Source organism: Sorex araneus, chromosome 10 (assembly GCF_027595985.1).
Source record: "Sorex araneus isolate mSorAra2 chromosome 10, mSorAra2.pri, whole genome shotgun sequence".
Lineage (NCBI taxonomy): Eukaryota > Metazoa > Chordata > Mammalia > Eulipotyphla > Soricidae > Sorex > Sorex araneus.
In genome coordinates, this window is record NC_073311.1 from 19281184 (window position 1) to 19306148 (window position 24965).

Here is a 24965-nt window from a genome sequence, read left to right on the forward strand (position 1 = left end):
TATATATATATATAAATTATATATATATATTTATATATATATATATAAATTATTTATTTTATTGAATCACCATGTGGAAAGTTACAAAGTTCTCAGGCTTATGTCTCAGTTATACAATGCTCGAACACCTGTCCCTTCATCAGTGCCCATATTCCACCAAAAACCCCAGTATACCTCCCGCCCCCCACCCCCGGCCCCCCCGCCCCCCCCACCCCCCACCCCGCCTGCGTAGCTGATAAATTTCACTTCATTTTCTCTTTACCTTGATTACATTCCATATTTCAACACAAAACTCACTATTGTTGTTGGAGTTTCCCCCCTCCCCCCAAAACAGCCCTACTGACAAGGAAGCATTTGGTAAGAAGTTTTCCATTGCTGAGAATGACGAGATATTGTGGTCGTGTGGTTTAGGATTTATGTATTTTAGTGTTTTAGTAATTAAGCCCAGGGAGACTTAGAAATTGCATCATTTCTTTTCCTGGGGCAGCATGGGGCAATGGCTTAGTTCACAGTCTAGAGACATGGCTGAAAACAGTTGCTGGGACCAAAAGTAGTCTAGCTGGCCTCTGGATTGTGGTCGATCAGCAGCAGAGCGGCCGCACAAAAGTGTGGCCACTTGGGTCAAATCTTGGCGGAGCATGCACCAGTATCGCCTCCAGCCCGAGACTGCCCACACGTCCCGCTGTTTCAAGTTCACAAGTCTTTTTTTTTTCTCCTTCCCACACCACCAAGTTTGTACTTGCTTAATAATCCTCATAATATGGCGGACATCACGCTGCTTCTCCCCGAAAAGGGAAAAATAACCTAGAAAGAAGGATCTTTCCTCTCCTCGGCCGGCGTGGGGCTATGGCTTAGTTCACAGTCTAGAGACATGGCTAGCCCCTATATTTGATGCTTTTAAAGAATACAATAGGCAGGGTTGAAGGAATGATCTGACTATACTAATGATGAAATTGTATCTCTAAGGTCTAGCCATACAAAGTTACTGAGCTGTATCACAGAAGAGAATAGATCATTTATATAGTTTCATTTCAAGTCTATGGATTCTCTGGAAAGATATTTGTTAAAGACAAAAAATTGGAACTTTCACATGTAATATTAATATCCAGCATATTTTTGTCATGTTTATTATAATTTACCCAAATAGCTTAAAGTTTTCTTGTGTTTATACTTTTGTGTTTATGAAATCATGCAGCTATTTTTAAAACTATTTGGTATTTATTTTGGACTCAGGTCCAGACTGTGTTTTGCTACTACAGTTTTCCATTGGTTCATTAACTTTCATGTTTTTAGCTGCTCACCATAATTTGCATCCACTTAGGAGAGATTTGAGGTAGATGGCTTGGTAGTTATTAGTGTTTATGCTGTTTGGTATTTGATAATTTTTTTTCAGGAATACTTCAAGAGTTAGAACGTGTTTCTGATGAATGCTCCACTGAAATTATAGTCTCTTAAATTACTAGACAACCATACTTTTTGACATAAAACAGCTCTTCTACATGTTGTAATATGCAATTTAAAGATCAGCCTACTACTTTTTTTTCCCAAGGCAATTTTGCATGTGTTGCCTCTGAAATTCAAAGGAAATTATGTATAATTCTTCCCATTTTCAGATCAGGAAAAAGGCTAAATTTAAACAAGTAGTCTGTTGATAACTAGTTGTAGAGCAAGAATCTTAACCTCACTTGCCTTTCCTCCATGCCTTTCTCATGTTGACATGAAAGAGCAATGTTTGTAGCCAAGCATTCAGCACTTTAATATTTAGGAAAGTGAAAAATAACTGTTTGTATCTGCTCTTTCTCTGGAAGGCCAGAGCTCCCAATTCTTTTATCTTTAGCAACATTTTTAAAATCCTTATATCTTTTTTTCCAAAACTCAGCTCCATTTTCTTGTACGTGTCCTCTATCTGTGATAGATATTTGAACACATGTTCTTTAAAAAAGTTTAAATTTAGTTTAGATAATAGGGTTATAATAATGTTTGTACAAAGGAAGTGCAAACCACCCTCATTGCTTTATACTTATTCTCTTGTATGCCATTGCATCTGATTTTTAAAATATTTACTCCTAGACTTGCCAGCATAACAGGTTTCTATAAATTATCAAATTTTTCATGTACATTCTTTTTGTTTCTTTGGGAGGCCAATTCAGCAGTGCTCAGGGCTTGCTTCTAGCTCTGCACTCAGGGATCACTCCTGGCAGAATACAGGGTGTGATTAAAAATAAAAAGGGGGGGGGGAAATTTTTTTAAATAAATGTATTTAAAAATTGCCATTCTTGGCAAGTACCAAGTTGCAAGTATATTTTGGTAAATTTTTGTGGGGGAGCACACCCTGGGTTCCAGGGATTGAACCAGACTTGACTGTTTGCTGTGCAAGGCAAGTGCCCTACCTGCTGTCCTACCACTCCAGTCCCAATAATGAGAGTTCTTCAACTCAACTACACTTGTTTTTATTTTTCTTTCCAAGGTTGTCTTAAGTTTGGATTTGTGAGATTTGTTTTTGAAACAGTCTAGTTTTTCTTTTAATCAGTACTCTTCTCCCACAGAAAAGATAATCGGAAAGAACCATAATCAAATACTGGTTTCTTTTTATATAACACAGTTTAAAACTTCTTCTTAATGAAAGTTCTTCTTTGTTTCAGATTAATGTCCTGAAATTTCAAATGGCACAATTTGTAGAGTCTAGTGCAAAATGAAAATGTGACGCTCTTTGTTTAAAAAGACAGAAAAGTGCCACTAAGGGTATAAAATATGAATTTCTTTAAAGTATTATTATTGAAAAATAACTGAGTAATACTGATTCATGAGAAATTCATATAAACTTACAAATTATGAAATGAATATTTTACTGTAACAATTTTACTTAATAAAATAATAATGCATTTTAAATGTGATCTCTTGATAGTATAATTTTTCTGGCTGAGTTTTCTGCAAATTCATTCATGAGATTATCCAAAGGAATACTTTACATATTTAAAAATTACCTGTCATTCCTGGCAAGTGCCAGGTTTCAAGTATATTTTGGTAAATTTTAGTGATTTTTTGGCGGGGGCACACCTGAGAGTGATCGGGGCACGTCCAGTCCTCTCAGGGCTTACTCCGGCTCTGTGATGAGGGATAACTCCTGGTGGTGCTCAGTTGATCATGTGGTATGTCAGGCATCGAACTCTGATTAGCACATGCCGAGACAAGCACCCTTCCTGCTGTACTATTTGATTATGGGGTCCATTCCCACCTGTGCTCTGTGATATCTGGGGTCTTATACAATGATGCTTTCCTGGAGGTGCTGGGGAGGCGGTGTGGAGCTGGGGATCAAACTCAGTCTCCCAAAGTCCAGGCATGTTTTCTGACACTTGAACCCTTTTCCTGACCTTTACACTTATTTTAAACATAAACTTATACAATGCTATTTTAATTTTTCCCCTGGGATTTTTCTGTAACGTGGGGCAGTCATACAAAAAAAAAGAAATTTTATTTTATATATACATATAAAAAATAAAATCATCAATTTGTAAAAATACAGTGGGTAGGGTGTTTGCCTTGCATGTGGCCGACCCGGGTTTGATTCCTCCATCCCTCTCAGAGAGCCCAGCAAGCGACCGAGAGTATCTTGCCCACACAGCAGAGCCTAACAAGCTACCTGTGGCATATTCGATACGCCAAAAACAGTAACAAGTCTCACAATGGAGACGTTACTGGTGCTTGCTCAAGCAAATCGATGAACAACAGGATGACAGTGCTACAGTGCTACTGGTATATATCTTCAGTTATAAGAATTAAAATTTAAGAATTAAAAAGTTTTAAAAAGTTATCTTCCTTGTTACTGACTCATTCGATCAATGCTTTATGTGGAAAGAGTGGCCTTTCTTACTCCTTTCAACAATGTTTAAAAGTAATTTCAATTTCTAAGCCTGTAGAGATGGCCTTTTGCAACAGTTTTCAAAACCAGAGATTCTAAAATCTTCCAAAGAATTCTAAAGTTTCCAGCAAGCCTAAAGGACTAATAACTCCCACATGTGCTTTATTTCCCTGCCCATGTGCACACTTTCATTTTGTAATAATTGACCGAGAAAGTTTACTGTCTGCATGTGAGCAATTATAATCCCAGAGTTCAAGCCCGAGAAAGAGTTAATATTTGTGCAGAGGTGGTAAGGACAGTCACTGGGGACAGGCCTGCAAATGACCGGCTCGTGCGTGTCCCGGTGCTGCTTCCATTCAGAGCCTGTTCTCAGGCAGGAGAGTCAACGTGGCTCTGCATGTGGGAGGCCCAGGTTTCATCACCAGCACCACTTGGATCCTGGGAACCACTGGGCGTGTCTGACAAGCAAATGGAAGGTCCACTCTCTCTCCCCGGCCCATTGCTGTCTGCTGTCCCAGCTGATGGTGTGCATCTGCCTACCTAGACCAGGCCCCAGCTCAGCACCCCAGACGACCCCCAGCTGCTCTGCATGACTGCCAGACATGCTGTGGGTCTGATGCTTCATGTGCTCATGGACCATAAGCACTTTGCACATAAGCTACTCAAGTTTATCCTCTGATCATGCTATGCTCCTTTACCCTCTCAGACTTTTGTATTAAACAGAAGTGCAAAATATTTAAAAACTTAAGGCTGTTGGACAGAGCATTAAATTAGTGGCAGCCTTGGGCATATGCACAGATTTCATGCCCCTGAAGCCAACCCGGATTATTTATTTATTTATTTATTTATTTATTTATTTATTTATTTATTTATTCTTATTAGTGAATCATCATGAGGTACTGTTACTATACTTACAAACGTTCATGTTTGCGTTTCAGTCATACAATTATCGGTTACCCATCCCTCCACCAGTGCCCATTCTCCACCACCAATGATCTCAGTATCCCTCCCGCCCCTCCACCCCCTCCCCTTCCCCACCTCGCCTCTGTGGCAGGGCATTCGCTTTTGTTCTCTCTCCTTTGGGGTATTGTGGTTTGCAATAGAAGTATTGAGTGTCCATCGTGTTCGGTCTATAGTCTATTTTTGGCAGCTCCCAACCTGAGTGGGTCCTCCCAGCACCCTTTACTTGGTGCTCCCTTCTCTGTCTGAGTTGCCTTTTCCCCCAGCATGTGAGGCTGGCTTCCAAACGGTAAGGCAAACCTCCTGGTCCTTATCTCTACTATTCTTGGGTGTTAGTCTGCTATTCTGTTGCTTTATATTCCACAGATGAGTGCAATTTTTCTATGCCTGCCCCTCTCTTTCTGACTCATTTCACTTAACCCTGATTTATTAAGTCTTTCTGAGCAGTGCTCAAGCCCTGCCATCTGATTAGTCACTGGTTAGATTTACCAGTCCTCGTTATTCTTCCTGTTATTGACAATGCCACGCCCCAACCCAATCACTTCTCCAGACCGTCTTTTCAAAGGTTATTTATGACAGAGGTATTCCTACCCTTATCTGCTAATGCTGTTTACTTTTGGGGTATTGTCCCCTTTCTCAATTAGTCCTGTGTATTGACTTTCCTCCTTTGTCCATCTTACTTTCTTATTGCACTCATCTTTCTACTTCAATACCTTGCAAACAAATGACTTGCCTGCGTGTCTTTATCTTAGGCTCTGCTTTCTTTTCTTTTTTTTTTTTCTCTTTGGGTCACACCTGGTGAAGCACAGGGGTTACTCCTGGCCACGTGCAAGGTAAACGCCCTACCCGCTGTGCTATCACTCCAGTCCCTAGACTCTGCTTTCAAGAGAACTCAGTGTAGCAGTATAATACGTGGAGGTGTGGTCTCCTTTTCTTTAGAGATCTTGGGCCGTACCTGGCATTGCACAGGGATTTCTCTCTCTGGTGTCCGGAAGACCATGGATTGATGGAAATTGAACTGCAGGGCACACTGTTCCTTTGAGCTAACTCCCCAGTATTTGTTAAAAAACAAAACGAAACTGATGCACAATGGAAAAAAAATCATGAACTGGTTTCTAGTAGGAAACTCACCGTGGGGGAGTGGAGAGAATGGAGGGAGTGAAGGAGGGAGGGTGAAGGGAGTGGTGAAGTTTTATATATAAAATATATACATTCAATAACTGTTTTACAAACCGTCGTCTTAGGATAAATTAAAAATGTTTTTGTTTGTTTTGGGAACCACACCTAGTGGTCCTCAGGGGCTACTCTTGACTGTTCTTGAGGGCTACGTAACCATGTAATGCTAGAAAGCAACTCACAAGTTTCTTGCGTGCAAAGTGTGTGCTCAGCAACTGAACACTCTCAGTCTAGAGAGTCACTTTGTTGGATTTCATTTTACTTGATGCTTAACTACATTCTATCTGTGCTGCTGTTCCATTTTAAGTTACCAACATTCATTCATTCATTCATTCAAGAAACACTCATTGAGCTCTTACTCTGTGCCAGGCCTAGTACAAAAGGAAATGACGAAAAATCTCCCAGGCTTTGTGGTGTTCTTGTGAAAAAGGTTTTTGGAGAGAAATAAAGCAGGGAAGCTGATAACAATTTTAAATAGTATGTTGGGAGGGGTCTCATGGAACAGCTGAATGGAGCACTCTAATCAAATGCAAAAGTTGCCTCAGTTCTGGAAACAAGTGGAACCAACATAGCTGGAGGGCAGTGGATGCAGGCTGAGTGGTAGGAGACTGAGAGAAGCAAAGTCTGCTTCTGGTGATCATCTCTTAAATTAGGTAATCTTCATTCTTTAAGGGGCTGGAGTGATAGCACAGCGAGTAGGGCATTTGCCTTGCACGCGGCTGTCCAGGGTTCAATTCCTCTGCCGCTCTCAGAGAGCCCGGCAAGCTACTGAGAGTATCTTGCCTGTGCTGCAGAGCCTGGCAAGCTACCTGTGGCGTATTCGATATGCCAAAACAGTAGCAACAAGTCTCACAATGGAGACGTTACTGGTGCTCACTCAAGCAAGTGGATGAACAATGGGAGGACAGTGCTACAGTGTTACATTCTTTGAGAAATGGGAAGTTTTCCCTGAGGCTCACCTAAACCCTTCAGGGTCTGTGACCTTAGCTCCACATACCAAGGTGGCCTGTTGTTCAAGAGGCCTCTCTGACCCTTTTTGAAGATGGGGGAAGAGAGGGAGGGAGGGAAAAAAAACAAAATAAACAAAAGTCTGTGTTTATTAGGGAAACCAGGCCAGTTTGGACAGTTTGTGTAGAAGAGTGACGCCATCTGCTTGACTTCCAGATGCAGCAGAACTTTGCATGTGGAAAGTTGCTCTAACCAGGGACCCCAAACTCTACTAACTTTTCATTCTTTGTTCTAACTTTCAAATAATTCTAAGCAGGACTTTCTAATTTCTTTCTTTGGCAGTATGTTCAAGCTGCTCCTAACATTGGCATGGCATGCTTTGATTTCTTGATTAAAAATACTTTCTGAAACCTCTTGTTTTATTCAAGAAATATAAATTGCATGTGCTATTGTCTGTATTTTGAAAAGACCTTTTGTTTTCTGGTTGAAATACTTTATATTAATCACTGCCTACATTCTTTGAAGACTAGTTTATGATGTGCACATAATTGTGTTGTTTAAGACTGCATAGTTTCCACCCATTGATTTTTTCCATCTTGACTTTCTTTCCTTTGTTTTGCAATCAAATATAATTTTTCTTGTTAGCCAAGTATGTAAGTTAAATTTAAACCGAACTGCTATAGCTTAGAGGTATGATATAAATATAACGTGAAATTTTTATATGGAATCAATTATTCTCTGCCATAATTAAGTCAGGATGGCAGAAAATTAGTTTTCTGGTCAATAGTGAGTTTCTTCAGAGCTTTAAAGATGCTTTAAAATAAAGGCACTAAATCATATAGAGTAGACATCTTTCCCACAACTTTAAATAAGTACTGACAACATTTAATGTAATGTACAAATATTTATTTGTGTCTCTGGAAGCACATTTAAACCTATCTCCCAATTCCTCCTTTATCTCATACTCTTCTCTAGCTCCGTCTTTCCTTTTTCGTGCTTCTGGTCTCGTTTTCTTTCCCTATCTTCTGCCCTTTTCCTCTAAACTACCTCTGAGTCCACCAAATTGCTACTGGAAGGGTCCTGGGGTCTAGATTTCAGGCTGGACAGATTGTTCCAGTTCTGCTTGTTTTTCTACCTGGAGCCCTGTCTAAATGCTAGTGACATCTTCCTCCCATTACTTCCACAGGAACAAAATGTTCTCACTTGGCCAGATTAATGACCTGTGAAATCCGCAGCACAAAATGCTTTAGAGAGGGCACAAGATAACCTGCGCTCTTGAATACATGCCGTAAGCTGCAAATGTGTTTCACTTGGTTTTCCTCCTCTCAACCCTTTGTGGGAAAGACTCAGGCTCTCTGTTCTTTGCTCGTTTTCCCAGGACTGTGTGAAGTGCTTGGTAGAATGCTTAAAGAATATTCAGCAAGCATTTGCTGACTAAATGAACAAAGAGCAAAATTTATACAGAGAGTGATGCTATACTTGTGTGTGTGTGTTGGGGGGAGGGGAGGTCACCCCAGCAGTGCTATGTATAGTCCCAATGCCATCTCTCCACACCATTGTGGCATTTTAAAGTGAAAGCATTTGGTTTATTAAAGACGCACTTGAAGTGGTAAGTTAGGAACTGACATTGAGAAGTCACTGAATCTGTTGGCTAATATTTGTCAACAAAGAGTAAGTCAGAGGTCAGAGATGTTTGAGGGCCAGAGAAACTGGTAAGGTACTTGCCTTGCGGGTGGCAGACCCCATTTTCATGGCTGGTGCTTCATATGGTTCCTCCAGTTCTGCCCAGGGCTCACTCAATGGAGTCCGATTTTATCGCAGCTTCCAAAATAAAAGAATAAATCCGAACCAAAGTTGTCCAAACCCAAATAGTCACTTCTAGCAAATAGCCTATAGTATTCAAGTGAATTTAATAGTGTTGAATCATTTCATATTTATTTTGTTATGTATTGAGCTATTTAGCAATGAATTCATCTTGGAGAACTCATAAGGCTGGAATCGGATTCAAGATGAAGCATTTCAGGACCTGGGTGATAGCAAAGTTGTCGAGCTAAGGTTCACCATTGGCCCTGAGTTGGGGCAAATGGCCACCCCACCCCCAGCATTGCTGGGCCGGACGTCTATTTTAAAAACTAACGCAGATGGGGGCTGGAGTGATAGCACAGCGGGTAGGGCGTTTGCCTTGCACGCGGCCGACCCGGGTTCGATTCCCAGCATCCCATATGGTCCCCTGAGCACCGCCAGGGGTAATTCCTGAGTGCAGAGCCAGGAGTGACCCTTGTGCATCGCCAGGTGTGACCCAAAAAGCAAAAAAACAAAAAAACAAAAAAACTAACGCAGATGAAAACACTTCACTGAGGTTGGGGGACACATCCGTTACTCCTGCCTGGAAACAGCCATTGCCATTCTTCTCCTATTGCACTTGTTTCTGCCTATTCCAGAGATCCATGACTCAGGTCAGACAATGAGAGCATCAGATTCCTCAGCTCACAGTTGCTGGAGTCCGGATGAGCTCATCATCGGGCACCTACTGAGACACTGGAAACTTGAGCCTTTGGGGCATTTGCTCCACTGTAGCTGTTTTTATTTGGGGGATGAGTGTGTGAGTCACATACAGAAGTGATCAGGAATTACTCTTGGTTCTGTGCTTGGGAGTCACTCTCGGCAGAGCTCAGGGGACCATATGCCGTACCAGGGATTGAACCAGGACCCCCTCCATTGAACTATCCCTCTGCCACCTACAGGATTTAACTGTCTGGGTGGCCGCAGGGGAGGCGGTTGAGAAGTGGGGGAGCGGGTAGTTTGAATCACACCTAGCAGCACTCAGGGCTACTCCTGGCAGTTTTTCAGGGACCGTGTGTGCTGCCACGGTTATGTGTGATCAAACCAGGGCCTCCTGCATGTAAAGTGTGTGCTCAGCCCATGGAATGCTCATCTGCAGAGTGTAGTTAATGAGGATCTTGACTCAAGCTGTGTTACCCTTAGGGCAAAGAGTCTATTTGCCAACCGTCAATTTATCATGAAGAGCAGATTTGAGAGACAGAGTTAAAATAGGGTTAAATTTGGATTACAGTAATGCAATTTAAGCTCTTCATCAATCCATATATAAAGGCATATTTGATATATATATATATTACACACCTACATATATATTTTTAAATTCTTAATTTTCTTATGACCTTATGTTTGCTCTGTATATTATTGAAGAGGAGGATGGTAAAACTCACCCATTAGGATTATGGATTAATATGTTTCTAGTTATAATATTTTGACAGAAATGTTTGTTTTAACCATGTTAAAGAGGTTAACTAGCCATGTTAACATGCTCAGGATTATATCTTTATGTAAATAGTTTTTGGCCTTATGTAATATTTTTGTCTGAGAATGTCTGAGAATCACAATTATGACAGATACAGAGCCATACCAACTTTTTCCTTGTTAATGTGTATTTCTTAATATTTTTCTATCCTTTCTCTCTGAATTTTATGTTCTTAAGTTTAAATATTTCTTTTGCCAACACTGTCTTAAAGTATCTTAAGGTGATTTATAATTTTTTATTATAGAATGTTCACTAAAAGAAAAAGTATGTAATTAAAAAGCTAATGGAGGGGGAAATAAAATAATAAAAATTCAATAGTATAAAAGAAAATTAGCAAGGAATTTAGGAACAAAGAATAATAGGATAAATAGAAACAAGTAGTATAAAACATCCAATCCAACAATTGTAGTAATTTCACTGTCACTGTCACCCCGTTGCTCGTTGATTTGTTCGAGCGGGCATCAGTAACGTCTCTCATTGTGAGACTTATTGTTACTGTTTTTGGCATATCCAATAGGCGTGGGTAGCTTGCCAGGCTCTGCCACACGGGCTTTATACTCTCGGTAGCTTGCTGTAGCTTGCCGGGCTCTCCGAGAGGGGTGGAGGAATCGAACACAGGTCTGCCGCGTGAAAGACAAATGCCCAACCGCTGTGCTATCGCTCCAGCCCTGTAGTAATTTCAATAAATATAATTTATGTTCCAATTAAAATACAAATATTACTCAGAGTAGATAAAAAGAATAAAATTGTGTATGTCTTTGGATACTTTTGCTTTTAAGTGAGATCACCAGAGAGCTCAGTTTGGACTGTTTTCCTCTAGTCTTTAAAGTTCTTGCTTTCAATTGAGCTATAATTTCATGCTGTCTGTTTCTAATGTGGTTGATATAAGAAACAGCCATGTAAGGAATATCTCTGATTATGCATAGACTGTTTATTAAAGACATGATGTACTAAGTGGTTCAAAGTCTCATATAAGGTTTCACGCAATAAATTCCTCATAGAGGAAAAAGTTTGATTTCTTGACAGTTTTCTTTTTTTCAAATTACATGAAACATTTTCCTTTCCTGTCTTATAAGGAATAAACCCAGGCCAGGAATAAGCCTTGTGGTTATTTTAAGTGAACAGCTTTAGTGTCAGTTTTTGACAGAACTATTTTTTCCCTCCTAATCACTACAAACTGAACACAGCATAGGAAGAGTAAGAAAACAAAGGATACAAAGATTTTAAAAAAATGGATATGAGAGAGGACTGAGAGCTAGTAAAGAAGTTAAAAGTTCTTGCCTTACACTCAGCTGGCTCTGGTTTAATCCTCAGCACCACTTATGGCTCCCAAGGACAGCCAGGTAGAACAAGGAGTGAGTGCTAAGCACAACGGGCTATGGCCTAAAGCATCCCCCCCATACACACAGCCAACAAAAAATAAAAATGGAAATAATAGATGTATCATCAAATAATTACATTTGAATATGCTACATTTTCTGATAGAGGTTATGTTGAACTATAGCAGCATAAGTGAGACAAACAGTTTTCCTTGGTGTGGGGAGTTAAGTACTTTCCCAAGATAAGACTCCGGCAGACAAATGAAATTTTATCAGAAGGAACAAAACAGATTAGTACAGAGTTCTCCAATAGAAATATGTTGGAACCACACAGGGCATTTTACTTTTTTCTAGCAGTTATACTAAAAGTCAAAAGAAATAAACATTCCTTGTATTATTTAAATACATTATTATTTAAATATTAAATATGCATTATTTAAATACATTTTTATAAATAACAAATATTTATGAATATTATTTATTTATATATAAATAATACAACCTATTATTTCCACTGCATTATTTCTACTATGTTGTCAATTGGTTGAGACATTATTAATGAGATGCTTAATATAAATTTTGGGTGTCATCTATTGAAATCTGATGTGCCTTTCACATCTTTAGTAATTCGTTGTAGACTAGCCACATCGCAAGTGCTGAGTAACTACATGTGGTTAGTGATCACCATATTAGATAGCTCAGAGAAGAGCATTTTTGAAGATAGAAATGAAGTAGGATGTCTCAGAACCCATGAATAAACCTGTGAAGCTGTAGTACAGAGAAAATGAATGGATGAGTGTATGTGCGTGTATGTGCATGTGTGTGTGTGTGGGGGGGGGAGGCAGTGGCATGGGGCATGTTTTGGAGAAAGAGAACTAAATGAAGGAAAAAGGGACCAGAAAATTAGATTGGGATAGCTAAATGACAGATATTTTATTTAATACATTAAGACTGTTGAAACTTTTCACCAGAGCAAAGACATAAACATAGGTTTTAAATTTTTTGAATTCTGGGGGTCCAGAACTAGTATCCCTACCATACCATATCATCCCCCAAGTCTACCAGGGATGACCCTTGAGTGCAGAGGCAGGAGTAAGTGCTGAGCACTGCTAGAGTGGCCCCCAAACTGAAAAATTTTAAAAATTAAATTTTGAATTCTTGGAACCAGGATTGTGGTTCAAGTGGTAGTTGAATGCATGCCAAGTGTGTATGAGACCCTGGGTTTGACCCTCAGCTACAGTGGAATAGGATTTGAAACAGATTTAAGAAGAGTTGGGTATTGGAGATTAGTTAAGTGTAAATGACAATTAATTCAAGACATAACTTGGGTCTGTAGTTTTGAGATGGGTGAGGAAAGGACATTCCAAATATTTTTTCTAGTTTAGTATTATCAGGACTTGGCACTCAGAAATGGGGAGTGATAAAAGTGAAGTGATAACAGAAATTTTAGCATGTGCAACAGCATAAATCCATAAAGTAAAATAATTTTTTTGAAAATTTCAAAAAATTTGGAAGGGTAATAATTAGTTTGACCTGTTTAGTATATTTTGAGTTGAGGTCTGTAATAGATATTGGAAAAATATAGAGACATACCATATTTTAGTATAGGAAAATCTGTATAAAAATTAATCAGGTTTGAAGAGATAGTTCAGGATGTAAGCTACTTGCTTACATGTAGCCCACCTTAGTTCACTTTCCTGTTATACATATAGTCTCCTGAGCAGTGTCAGGAGTGACCCCTTAGTACAGAGCTAGGAGTAAGCCCTGAGTAGCACAAAGTTTGTTTGTGGTTCCCAAACAAACAAACAAAAAATATTAAAAATCTTTAGCACTGTCCCACTGTCATCCTGTTGTTCACCGATTTGCTCGAGTGGGCACCAATAACGTCTCCATTTTTGAGACTTGTTACTGTGTTTGGCATATCGAATATGACACAGGTAGCTTGCCAGGCTCTGCCATGTGGGCGGGATACTCTTGGTAGCTTGCCGGGCTCTCTTAGAGGGGCAGAGGAATCAAACCTGGGTTGGCTACATGCAAGGCAAACTCCCTACCTGCTGTGCTATCACTCCAGTCCATTAAAAATCAACAGGTTAAAAATTTATATCTCATTAAAATTAGTATCATCTTAGTCATAATTTCAAATCTCTTTGAAATAATCAGATTATTTTATTTTTTCTTGATAATTATGAAAATTTAAAATTTGAAATTATGAAAGTTTTCTAGAAAGTGTGAAAATTTCCAAGAAAATAATTAAGAATATTTCAAACAGATAGTAAGCTGAATAGGTATTAAAATATATTCAGCCTGCTATAATCCAACAGTATAAGGAGAAGAAAAAATTTACAAAAAACCAGAAAGCATGCTCACGTCCCACTAGAAGCTGAATTTAGAAGTACCTATTTATAGAGTTGTCTGCAGGTTAAGTGAACCAACAGATGTTGAGGCATTTGGTGACAAAGCAAAGAATTGGGAAAGAAATATTCCTTCCTCTCTCCTAATGACTCTGATCTCCTGCCACTGTCTTCCACTGACCAAAGCCCATTTATATCAGGAAGAAGGGTGTTATAAAACTTAGGAGTCAGCTTCCTGGTATATAGGACTGGGCAGGGAATGAATCCACGCAGCGGAAGAAAATTAACCATTCCACATGGAAAGTTTATAGGTGATAGTTGGCATTTCAATTCACTGGGTGGGAAAAAAACTCAAAATGTTTACACATGGAGAAAAAGAATTGAATCATATAATTTTAAAAAATTCTATATGACCATAAATGTTTAAAATAAAATTTGTGTAACTTATGATTGAGAGAGATCTTCTCAAGAGAAGATATTAAAAAGGTGAAGTTATTTACATATCATTATGCAACTGTATATGAAAAAGAGGTAGATATATAACTGCAATACAAAAAACCCAAATAATGTGCTATAGCACAAGACTGAACTAAGCCATATCCCCACGCCGGCTGAGAAGAAATATCCTTCTTTCGCGGGAAGAAATGCGGCGTGGTGTTAACCATAGTATGATGTCCATTAAGCTGACACGGACCTGGTGGCGTGGGAATGGGATACAAGGGAATAAATTATTACGTACTTGGAACAGCGGGACGCTGGTGGAATCTCGAGCCGGGGCCGATACCAGCGTATTACTTTTGTTTCCAGAAACTGCTTGCAGACATTCTACCAGACTATCAACTAAGCCAGAGCCCCACGCCGGCTGATGACGGGAAATAACCATCTTTTTTGGTTTGTTTTCCCTTTGTCAGGCAGCGTGGTGATTACTAAACAGGCGTGATCTTGGTGGCGCGGGACGAGGGGGGAAAAAAATAGAAAAGTTATGTAACAAACAGCGGGACTTAATATCTCTACATTCTCAGCAATGGAGAGCCATCAAATGCTTCCTTGACAGTGGGACTGTCTTCTCTTTTTTGGGGGGAAACCCTAGCAAGAATAGTGAGTTATGTGTTGAAACATGGACTGTAACCAAGATAAAGCGTAAACGAAGTGAAACTTATCACGTACAAGGGCGGGGACGGGGGGGGGGGCGGGAGGGGGCGGGAGGTATAATGGGGTGGTTGGTGATGGAATATGGGCACGGGTGAAGGGAAGGGTGTTTGAGTATTGTATAACTGACATAATCCTGAGAACTATGTAACCCTCCACAAGGTGATTCAATAAAATTTAAATTAAAAAAAAACATGCAAAAAAAATATACTATAGCACAGTTTCACTGTTGTCCCTTTGTTCATCAATTTGCTCAAGCAGGCACCAGTAATGTCTCCCTTGTGAGACTTGTTGTTACTGTTTTTGGCATATTGAATACGACACAGGTAGCTTTCCAGGCTCTGCCATGTGGGTGGGATACTCTTGGTAGCTTGCCGGGCTCTTTGAGAGGGACAGAGGAATCAAACCTGGGTCGGCTGTGCACAAGGCAAACGCCCTACCCACTGTGCTATCACTCTAGTCCAGTATCCTAATATACTAGGAGAAATATTTATACTATATATGGTGAACATGGGCTGGAGCAATAGCACAGCGGTTGGGCATTCGCCTTTCACACGGCCGACCCAAGTTCGATTCCTCCGCCTCTCTCAGAGAGCCTGGCAAGCTACAGCAAGCTACCGAGAGTATGGAGCACGTGCGGCAGAGCCTGGCAAGCTACCCATGCCTATTGGATATGCTAAAAACAGTAACAATAAGTCTCTCAATGAGAGACATTACTGATGCCCACTCGAACAAATCGATGAGCAACGGGATGACAGTGACAGTGATGGTGAACATGGAGTGGTTACATCCTATATTAAAGAGTTACTAAAATTAATATGAAGTTAAATGTTGTTTAAATGGGCTAATTATATTCAGAAAGAGAGAATTCATAAGAATGTGAATGACCTTGGAAGAAAGAAAATAGGAGGTGTCACCATCTCTAACTGCAAACTGCACTAAACAGTGATAGTAATTAAAACAGCATGGAATTGGAATAAAGACAGACCCCCAGACCAATAGAACAGAGTTGAATATCCTGATACCCACCCTCAAATATATGGTCATTTAATTTTTGATAAGGGAGCAAGAAATTTGAAGTGGAGCAAGGAGAGCCTCTTTAACAAGTAGTGCTGGGAAAACTGGACAGCTACACGCAAAAAAATGGACTCAGACATCTAACACCATACACAAAAGTCAGATCAAAATGGATTAAAGACCACAACATCAGGCTTGAGTCTTTAAGTTACATGGAAGAAAATGCAGACAAAACCCTCCCGATATTGAAGCGGAAGGCATCTTCAAAGATGAGATGCCACTGGCCAAGCAAGTGGAAGCAAAGATAAACAAATGGGACTACATTAAGCTAAGACTCTTCTGTACCTCAAAAGAAACTGTGACAAAGATATAAAGATAGCCTACGAAATAAGAATGTTTATTTACTCAATGCCCTTCTGATAAGGGGTTAATATAAAAAATATACAAGGCACTAGTAAAACTTTACAAGACAATTGGGGAGGAGAACTGAACAGAAACTTCCTCTAAGGAGAAATTCGAATGACCGAAAGGCACATAAAAAAATGCTTTATATCACTAGTCATCAAGGAGATGCAAAACCAAACAACAATGAGATATTGTCTTACACCACAGAGACTGGCACCCATCCGAAAGAAAAAGAACAACCAGTGCTGGTGCGGATGTGGGGAGAAAGGGACTCTCTTTCATTGTTAGTGGGAATGCCGACTGGTCAGCCTTTTTGGAAAAAATATGGTCAGTCCTTTAAAAACTAGAAATTGAGCTCCCATTTGACCCAGCAATACAACTTCTGAAAATATACCCTGGATGCACCAAAACACAACACAAAAACACCATCTGCACTCTGATGTTCATTGGAGCACTGTTCACAATAGCAATAATCTGGAAACAACCTGACTGCCCGAGAACAGATAGATGGGTAAAGAAACTATGGTACATCTACATAATGGAATACTATGCAGCAGTTAGGAAAATTGAAGTAATGAAATTTGCTTATAAATAGATATAGGGTATCATGCTGAGTGAAATGAATCAGAAGGAGAGGGACAGATATAGAATGACTGCATTCATGGGATATAAAAATATATAGTAGAAGACTAATATCCAAGCCCAGGGAAAACAAGGGCTAGGAGGACGGTCAGTGGTTGGAATCTATCATAAATGTGTGTGGGACAGTGGGTAGGCAAGATGGAGAAGAGACCAGTATGACAATAATAGTTGGAAATGATTACTCTGAACAAGAACTCGGTATTAGAAGTAGGTAACAATCTTTCAGTATGTGTATTGCAAATTACAATCTCCCCCCAAAAAAGAGGGAGAGGAGGGTGGAGAGGGTGGAGAGGAGAGAGGTTGAAGGAGACAGGGGGGGAGGGAGAGAGTATGAGGGGGAGGGCGGGAGAGGGGGAGAGAGGGAGAGAGGAAGAGGCAGGCCTGCCATAGAGGCAGGCTGAGGTGGGGGGTGATGGAGGGAAATTGGGGATACTGGTGCTGGAAAATGTACAGTGGTGCAGGGATGGATGCTGGAACACTGTATGACTGAAACCTAGTCATGAACAGCTTTGTAAGGGTCTACTTCACAGTGATTCAATTCTTTTTTAAATGAAGAAGAGGAATGTGAATGATTTAAAAAGTGTTTCCCCTAACTGTTAGGGAAATTCAAAGTCATGCAAGGAGTATAATTTTTATCCATTTCTTTGGAAAATTTCCCCATCATTTTGTAAATTGAAAAATGACTGTAATAGGGGTCAGATGTATAGTATAGGAGGGAATGTTCTTGCCTTGGCTGAATCTCACCCTGGCTTGATCCTTGGCACCGCTTTGTTCCTTGAATACTGCCAGGAGTGATGCCTAAGCACTGCTGGGTTTGGTCCCTCCACCAAAATTACTTAAATTATATGCCAAAGTCAAATGGTAGCAAGCCTGTTTGTTTAAACCACTAATGCTATAGTATCTCTAGGGACAGTCACTGTGAAGTTCTTTGTGTATTTTCCTAATTATATTCTTTACATAATAGTTACATAGTGGAAAAATATATAGACATGCACATACAAAGATAAAAAATTATATGATTTTTAAAATCACAAAATAAATTATATTGTTTCTCTTGAACTCATCCCATAGTTCTCAGGTTACTGAGAACTCAGTAACTCAGTAACTCAGGTTACTAAGTTCTCTGCTTACTTTTCAGACTTTTTCCATCTTCTATTTTTTTTTCTAGAGGTTTTCTGCATCTCACTTTGGAGCTCCACTAACTTTGCCTCAACTGCTATTATTTTGATTCTCAGGCCTTCTATTGAGTTTTTTATTTCATGAATGTACCTTTGGAGCATAGTTTTTCCATTATCACTCCATACTCGTGTTTTGTGGATTGTGCTATCGTTTTGCTGTTGTTTTGTTGTTTTAGGCTTTTTCCCCTCCTCATTAAACATTCCCAGCGTGGTGTCAGTACAGTTACTCCCTGAGAGTTTATAGAACTGTTTGAGTTTATAGCACAGGTAGAGCCTTCTGTGTTATTATTTTCACTCATTGAGCTTGGTGAATGTCCATGCTTCTTTCTTATTGTGTTTGCTGTACTTCTGCTGTGCTGAGGGTGAATCTTTGAGGTTAGCCCTTGAGAGTCTCTGAGGGATTAGACTGGATGTTGCTGTTTTCCTGTCTCTGTTGGTGAACACCCAGTGACAGGAGGTATAAGTGTAAGGTCTGATGAGTAGAGCTGTCACACATATGGCCATGCTCTTCAGGAGATGTGGAGGGAGGCGGCTGCGATGGTAGAGGTCAGTCATGGAGGCTTCGGGTCAGCCTGACCAGACTTGCCTGGAAGGGAGAGTTCCCAAAGGTCATCAGGGACGTCAGTCAGGGTGTTAACATTATCTGGGAGATTGGAGGAGCAAGCAGAGGATCTGTGATATGGAGGTGGGCCTGCTCTTACTTGGTTTTGAAATCCAGTGTTTATTTTTTTTACTAAGCCCAATACTCTTTACATTCAACCATGTTGTGGCAAATGATAGGATTTTGGAGTTTTGTTTTTGTTGTTCAGTATCCAGTTATATATAGGTTACATCTGTATCAAATAATCAGTTGATGGGCACATAGATTGTTTCCAGGTCTTGGCCATTGTGAAGAATGCTGCGCTGGATGCTGAATATGGGAAACATAAGTCTCCTCAAATTACTGTTCCTCAGTAAATGCCCAGAAATAAAATGGTTGGATTGTATAAAACTTCCATTTTTAATTTTTGAGCACTGTTTTCCTCAATGGCTCTGCCAATTTTTAGTCCCAGAAATAGTGTACAAGAGTCCTCCTTTTGGGGCTGGAGAGATAGCACAGCGGGTAGGGTGTTTGCCTTGCACGCGGCCAACCCGGGTTCAAATCCCAGCATCCCATATGGTCCCCTGAGCACGGCCAGGGGTAATTCCTGAGTGCAGAGCCAGGAGTAACCCCTGTGCATCGCTGGGTGGGTGTGGCCCCCCCAAAAAAAAAGCAAAAAAAAAAAAAGAGTCCTCCTTTCTCCTTACCATCTCTTGCTCTTTTTTTTTTTTGGTTAACAACCATTATCATGGGTGAGGTGACACCTCAAAGCTGTGTTTATTGACCATCTATTTATCTTTTTAAAACAGTGTCTATATAGATTGTCTGCCAATTTTTAACTGGGTTTTGTATTTTTTTTAATTTGATTAGATCTTTGTATATGATAGATATTATCTTCTTGCCATTTATGATTTTCAAATTTCCTGTTGGAATGTCTTTTAATTTGTATGATATTTTCTTTTGTCGTGGGAAGCCTTTTAATTTGATGCAAGCAAATTTGTTTTTGCTTCTGTTTTCCTTGTTGGGGCAGTCAAATGTCCAAAACATCTCTAAGTTTGATGACAAAAAAGATAACTGTACAAATATACATTTGATTGCTTTTTAGGTCTCACATGCAAATTTTTAGTCCATGTTGAATTCATTTTAATATAAGGTAACAGTGACTTTGATTCTTTTCTATGTGACTGTCCAGTTACTTTAATACCGTTCATTGAAGAGACTTGGTTTGTTTCATTTTATATTCTTTTTTTTTTTTTTTTTTTTTGCTTTTTGGTCACACCCGGCAATGCACAGGGGTCATTCTTGGCTCATGCACTCAGGAATTACCCCTGGCGGTGCTCAGGGGGACCATATGGGATGCTGGGATTCGAACCCGGGTCGGCCGCGTGCAAGGCAAACGCCCTACCCGCTGTGCTATCTCTCCAGCCCCTCATTTTATATTCTTGTATCCTTTGTCATAAATCAGTTTCCTATATATGTCTGATTTTATTTCTGTGTATCAATTTTGATCCATTGATCTGTGTATCTATTTTTGTTCTGATACCGTATGAAGCTTACTGCTATTGCTGATTTTGCTAATTGTCACTGTCACTGTCATCCCGTTGCTCATCGATTTGTTCGAGTGGGCACCAGTAATGTCTCTCAGTGTGAGACTTATTGTTGCTGTTTTTTGGCATATCCAATACACCACGGGTAGCTTGCCAGACTCTGCCGATTTTGCTAATTGAAAAAATTAATATACATTTGAAAAAAATTGTCTGTTTTGAAGCAGAAACCTTACAAATGAATTAGCATTAGAAAGAGCAAAGCCTAACTAAAATAGCATTATCTTAGATGAATCAAGGGATTCAGAAGTTCTCTTCACCATTTGGCTACTTAGTGTCTGTCTTTTTTCCCTCCAAATCATTTAGAGATTGAGAAAATGTTAGTGCCTGTTCCAAAGAGCTGCATGTGGCCTGAGAGAATGCAGGAGGATGTTCACCAGTGGTTTTGTGAATGGGTTTCTAGAGGTTTTCCTGATCCCACAGGTAAAAGCTCTGCTCGGGCTACTCTTCACTGAAGCTCTGAAGCAGGCCTAGACTTAAAAAAGCAAACAAGCGAACAGAAAACAGGACCATTCCTACAGCCATCCTAGGGAGCAGAAAAAGCAACTATCTCCTGGCACTTTGGAGAGAAGGCAGTAGGAAATGATGGTGCGTTTGGCTATGCAGAAATGAAACAAAGGTAGATTTCAGAAGACTCTAATAATAGCTTTTACTGTTGGGTTATTTTGGGGGGTGGGGGTGGGTCACACCACACATTGCCAGTGGGCTATTTCTGGCTCTGTGCTCAGGAGTGACCCCTGGAGAGGCTCACAGAACCATATCTGGTCCCAGGAATTCCAACCACATGCAAAGCGAGGGCCTTAACTTCACTTATCTCTCCAGCCATATATTAGATTTTTTAAAAAAGAGAAAAGGTTTACTCAATTATTGGAAATCTGAACAATCGCATTATTGGTGCTGAAATGTCCAGGAGAGGTGAAAGGGGAGCTCTAGTGTGGAATAAGGTGCACAGTATAGAGTCACCTCACTCCTGACTCTTTACCTTGCTGCCTATGGGGGTTCCCTGGCAGGTCGGGAGCGCCCACGTCAGCAGGAGTTGGTGTGCGCTCTACAGTCCTGTCAGCCTCCCTAAGGCAACCTGCAGGATGATCCTGAGGCCTCCTTCAACCGCACAGCTGAAAGCTGGATCCCGCCGCCCCCTCCCCCCAGATCCTTGCAGAGCGGCGGTTTTGAGGCTGAGGGGCGAAGTCTGTCCCAGTCTCCACTGCGGAAACGGGGAGGTCTAGGTCCTTTTGTCCTCATGTTGGAAAAGAATTTTTTTCAGGAGGCGAGCAGAAAGCAAAAGAATTTCACCAAGGGCGGGTGAGACATGATCAGGAAAGTGTGTGGGCTTCTCCAAAAAGAGCTGAGAACCCAAGAAAGTAAAAGGAAGAAGTCACAGGCGGGCAGTAGGAATGTGGGCAACTCCAGAGCGGAGTCACATAATGTGAAAGAAATTAGACGTCCCAAGTAGGGGCGCGGGCATCCCTCTACACGGGGTGCCCTGAGTTTCCTGGGGAACTCTTTTCCAAAAGCACTGAGATTGGGCTCTCCTTGAAGATGTGAGTAGTTGCTCGAACATTGTCAAGGAAGAGAACTTTGAACTCAGGCCATCTCTTCATTCTTCCGGTCTTACCAGGGTTCTTGTTCCTGCTGTGCATTGTCTGGAGAAGGGGGCGGGGCCTCGCCTGCATTCTGACCTGGCACAGGAAGGCTCCTTGCAGATCATATCTTGTCTCTCAAAACATTTCTTGGTTTTTATGGCTTCCTGAAATTCACTGCCAAGAAACACTGTTAACTGCCCATTTCTATATGAATAAGATATAGATTTTTCCTACTCAATTTTTGTTTGTATATCCTTTGCTTAAAAAATTTTTATTTTAATGAATCATCGTGAGATACATTTACAGACTTACAGACTTTCATGATTGCGGTTCAGTCAAACAAAGTTCAAGTACCCACCCTCCACCAGTGCCCATTCCCCACCCCCAATGTTCCCAGAATCCCTCCCCCGACCCGCACCCCTTCCCACCTCCTGCCTCTGTGGCAGGCACAATCCTTGCTACTCTCTCTGTCCTTCTGGGTGTTAAGGTTTGCAGTACAGGTAACAAGTAGCCATCATGTTTGATCCACAGTCTACTTTCAGCATGCATCTACTATCCCGAGCAAACCCTCCAACCATCATTTATTTAGTTCTTCTCTCTCCATCCCAGCCTCCTTTTCCCCCAGGACATGAGATTCATGATCAAGCCGAGGGGCAATCCTCCTGACCCTTATTTTAACTGTCCCTAGGTGTTAGTCTCCTATTATGTTACTTTATATTCCACAAATGAATGCAGTCCTTCTATGTCTGTCTTTCTCTTTCTGACTCATTTCACTTAACACGATACTCTACATGTTGATCTACTTGTTTGCAAATTTCATGACTTCATTTTTTCTAATAGCTGCATACTATTCCATTGTGTAGATATACCTAAGTTTCTTTAACCAGTCGTCTGTTCTCGGGCATTTGTTTTTTTTTCCAGATTCTAGCTATTGTAAATAGTGCTGCAATAAGTATACAAGTGCATATGTCATTTCTACTGTACTTTTTCACATTTCTGGGGTATATTCCCAAAAGTGGTATTGCTGAGTTAAATGGCAGCTCGATTTCTAGTTTTTTGAGAAACGTCCATATTGTTTTCCAAAAAGACTAGGCCAGTTGGTATTCCCACAGACACTGAGAGGTCATCATGTTTGGTCCATTTTCTACTTTCGGCATGCATCTCCTGTTCCAACAGGTTCCTCCAGCCATCACTTTCTTACTGATCCCTTCTCTATTCCATCTGCTTCTCCCCTCTGCTCATGAAGCAGTCTTCCAGCTATGGGGCAATCCCCCTGGCCCTCATATCTACCGTTCTTGGGTGTCAGCCTCATGTGATGTTACTCTACACTCCACAAATGAGTGCAGTCCCTCTATGTCTGTCCCTCTCTTTCTGACTCATTTCACTTAGCATGATACTCTCCATGTTTATCCATTTATAAGCAAATTTCATGAGTTCATCTCTCCTAACAGCTGCATAGTATTCCATTGTGTAGATGTACCAAAGTTTCTTTAACCAGTCATCTGTTTTAGGGCACTCGGGTTGTTTCCATATTTTGGCTATTGTGAACAGTGCTGTATTGAATATATAGGTACAGATTGAACTTCAACTATATGGTCACCCAACACCCATCCCTTCACCAGTGCACATTTTCCACCACCAAAATCCCCAGTATTCCCTCCCCCCTATTCTACATCTGTCTGGCAGATAATTTGCAAGGTATTCTTTCTCTACTTTAATTACCTTTGATATTACCTTAGATACCTTCATGTCAGGATCATTTCTTGTGCGAAGTCTGATGTAGATAAGGAGAAATTGGTATTTTGGACTACAGCTGCTATGTCTTTAAAAGTCAGTGTGCTTCTTGTACAGTTCTATCACAGTTAGTTCAGATTTAATCTCATCCATCTCCATGAAGGCTAGACATTTGGTGCTGGTAAATTTCTTTTATGTTTATCGTGTTTGGATTCAAAGGAAATGGCTGCACTTTTGGTTAACTTTTCCTCATGCTTCTGGAGTTCAATGTCTATGTTAAAATGCACATACATATCTCCTTTTTTCAAAGCCATGGGTCTATCTCACACAGGGTTTAAATTTATGTCATTCAGATCTTTCACACTGACTGATATAGGGACCAATGGATGCACTTTCTGGCATCTTTCAGATGAATCTGATCATCATTCCAGGTCCTGGGGGCAACCTTGGTAATAAAGTACCAGAAACTCAAGCAAGGAATTCCAAGGCCATGCTCAAGCCTCAGCTTCTTCTTCGTCTTCTTCAAATTGCACCTTCTCTTCTCCACTAGGAGCTAAGAGTTATCTTAAGGGCACAGGATGGATATCAGATGGGAATTCTTTCTTACATGTAAGAATATTCCATAGTATTGGCTCTTGCTTATTCAGGCTCTCTAGCTTAAATTCTTCTTGGGCTGTGTGGGCTTCAAAGATGTACTTCTTAATTCCAAGTATGCTGCAATTTTACCCAAGGTCTTTTGTTCTTCTGTGAGTTCAGAATAATTGTCGAACTTGGGCCTCCTTTTGTAGTTGTCTTGCTAATATCTGATATTTATCTATCTCCTACACCAGTCGACCTCAGGAGTTAATGTGGGTGCCTCTCTGAAAACTGGTGCCCCATTGCTGCAGCAAAGCCCCGGTCACCAGTCACCTCAACATGGCCAGCGCCTACTCTCTACCTCTCCAGCCCCAACGGCCTTGGTCTAGGGTGCCATAACCCCCTGGCTGGAATGAACCACGCTGGCCTTCAGTGCCCAAACTCTTATTTGCCAGAAATTTCACTTTCCTAACTAGGTTGATTTTTGGATAAGAATTGGAATCTTTAAGACAGGGCAGAACATTTAATTAGCATCATTCTCTCATAATAGAATGGAGGTTGCTAA

The 24965-nt window shown here is 40.5% G+C and overlaps 1 pseudogene; it reads right to left on the bottom strand.

Moving 5' to 3' along the window:
* Window positions 1–23914: 23914 nt before the first annotated feature.
* Window positions 23915–24729, bottom strand: LOC129399146 (axin interactor, dorsalization-associated protein-like; annotated as a pseudogene).
* Window positions 24730–24965: the final 236 nt, after the last annotated feature.